Genomic DNA, 2,500 nt, shown 5'->3' with positions numbered 1-2,500 from the left:
CCTCCCATGAGGGTAGAATGTGTGACTTTTGGGGGGAAAGTCGAATTATGGAGCAAAAACCATTTTTTGGGACTTAGAAAAATTTCGAGATGTGACAGACTTCCAGGAAGGGGGCGCCTCGGGAGGTGTACCTAGGAGGCTTCCAGGGGCCTGGGTACACTTTTCAGAAAGTACCGTTGGGACTTAGAAAAATTTTCAGGATTTTTGGACTTAGAGCGATTTTTGGATTTTTGATCAAAAATCGAATTTCCCCTTCTCCCACCGCTCTGGGGCGTCAATATGATGTGGGGACCCGAGGGAGAGTGCCTCCCATGAGGGTAGAATGTGTGGCTTTTGGGGGGAAAGTCGAATTATGGAGCAAAAACCAGTTTTTGGGACTTAGAAAAATTTCGAGATGTGTCAGACTTCCAGGAAGGGGGGAGTCTCAGGAGGTGTACCTAGGAGGCTTCCAGGGGCCTGGGTACACTTTTCAGAAAGTACCGTTGGGACTTAGAAAAATTTTCAGGATTTTTGGACTTAGAGCGATTTTTGGATTTTTGTGCAAAAATCAGATTTCCCCTTCTCCCACCGCTCTGGGGCGTCAATATGATGTGGGGACCCGAGGGAGAGTGCCTCCCATGAGGGTAGAATGTGTGGTTTTTTGGGGGAAAGTCGAATTATGGAAGAAATTGAGTTTTGAGGACAAAAAAGTGTTTTGAGGACAAAAAAGTTTCTTGAGGACAAAAAAGTTTCTCGAGGACAAAAAAGTGTTTTGAGGACAAAAAAGTTTCTTGAGGACAAAAAAGTGTTTTGCGAACAAAAAATGGAATTTTGTGATTTTGTGTAAAAATAAGTAAATTCCCCTACTTCCACCACAGGGGGGCTTCAGTATGTTGTAGGGCCCCCAGGGAGGGTCCCCCAACTGGGTTTAAAGTTTGTGGATCCTGGGCAGAAAGTTGAATTTTGGATGAAAAACCGAATTTTGGGACTTAGAAAAATTTCGAGCTGAGCAGTGACAGACTTCCAGGCAGGGGAGCCTCTCTGGAGGTGTACCGAAAACAGTTCCAGGAGCTGAGGTCATTTTCGAACATTTTTTGTTCGCTCAAATTTTTTTTGTTTTTGAGCTCTAAAAAGCTGTTATTATCAATTGGCTCAAAAATTTCAAGTGTCATGAGCTAGTACATGTTGGAGGAATACGTTTTAGGCAAAAAATTGCAAAAAAAAAAATCCAAGTGAAAAAGAACCGGAATGGGGAATTTCTGACTGCTGTAGCAGCCGCACAGTTCCAGGAGGTCGGATACATTTCCGACTTTGTCCCGCTCATTGAAGTACATTGTCCCGCAATGCAAATACATAGTAATGCGCACCTGCGGGAGAATATAGGAGAGAGTGGGCTCTCTCTACCCCGATGTATGGCGGTTGTTCCTATGGTTCTCTGGCTCGGGTAGGCGACTTAGAAGGTGGTCCCTCTTGTCGTGGAAGTTGCAAAATACGGCCGAGACTGAACTTCCACGGCTCCAGGAGGGACTTTTGCTGGTCGTGCGTCCCAAGTGAGAGAGGCGATCCTGGGGTACCTGAGCCTGACCAGACCCTCCCTCGGTGGTCCCTGGTCTTCTGAAGGGTGATGGCATTCAGGGGGGCAAATCTGGAGTCCGTGGCCGAGTTTGGGCTCTAGAAGGCGGACGCCCCTTCTGACCATGTCCCCTCAGAGCCGGCTGGATGGTTCATGGTCCGCGGCTTTGTCTGGCGGTCTGTGCCCAAGCCGGAGAAGCTGTCCTGGGGTACGTGAGCTTTGACCAGACCCTCCCTCGGCGGTCCCTGGTTCTCTGGAGGTGATGGCTGTCAGGGGGGCAAATCTGGAGTCCTCGTGGGAAGGAGGGCTCTTGAAGGCGGACGCCCCCTCTGACTATGTCCCCTCAGAGCAGGCTGGATGGTTCATGGTCCGCGGCTTTGTCTGGCGGTCCATGCCCAAGCCGGAGAAGCTATCCTGGGTACCTGAGCTTCGACCAGACCCTCCCTCGGTGGTCCCTGGTTCTCTGGAGGCGATGGCTGTTGTCAGGGGGGGGGGGGCAAATCTGGAGTCCTCGTGGGAAGGAGGGCTCTGGAAGGCGGACGCCCCCTCTGACTATGTCCCCTCAGAGCATGCTCGATGGTTCTCAGTCCCTGGCTTTGGCTTTTTGGCCATCCTGGGGTACATTCTTGCCAAAAAAAAAAACGACTAAGTGAAAAAGAACCGGAATGAGGAATTTTCTAGGTGCCGCATCCGCCCTACAGTGACTTGAGGCCGGGTACAGTTCCGACTTCGTCCCCTTAAAGTGGGGACGTTGTCCCGCAATGCAAATACATAGGAATGCGCACCTCTGGCAGAATGTACTTGAGAGAGTGTCGTCTCTCTACCCCGATAGAAAGCAGTTGTTTCTCTGGTTCCCCGACTTGGGTAGGCGACTTGGCATGTGGTCCCTCTCGTCTGGAAGTTGCGCACTCCGGCTGAGACCGAACTTCCACAGCTCCGAGAGGGACT

The sequence above is a fragment of the Dendrobates tinctorius genome, unplaced genomic scaffold, assembly GCF_039654945.1.
Source record: "Dendrobates tinctorius isolate UK_male_01 unplaced genomic scaffold, ASM3965494v1 ptg000534l, whole genome shotgun sequence".
Taxonomy (NCBI): domain Eukaryota; kingdom Metazoa; phylum Chordata; class Amphibia; order Anura; family Dendrobatidae; genus Dendrobates; species Dendrobates tinctorius.
Note: the sequence above shows the minus strand (reverse complement) of the source record.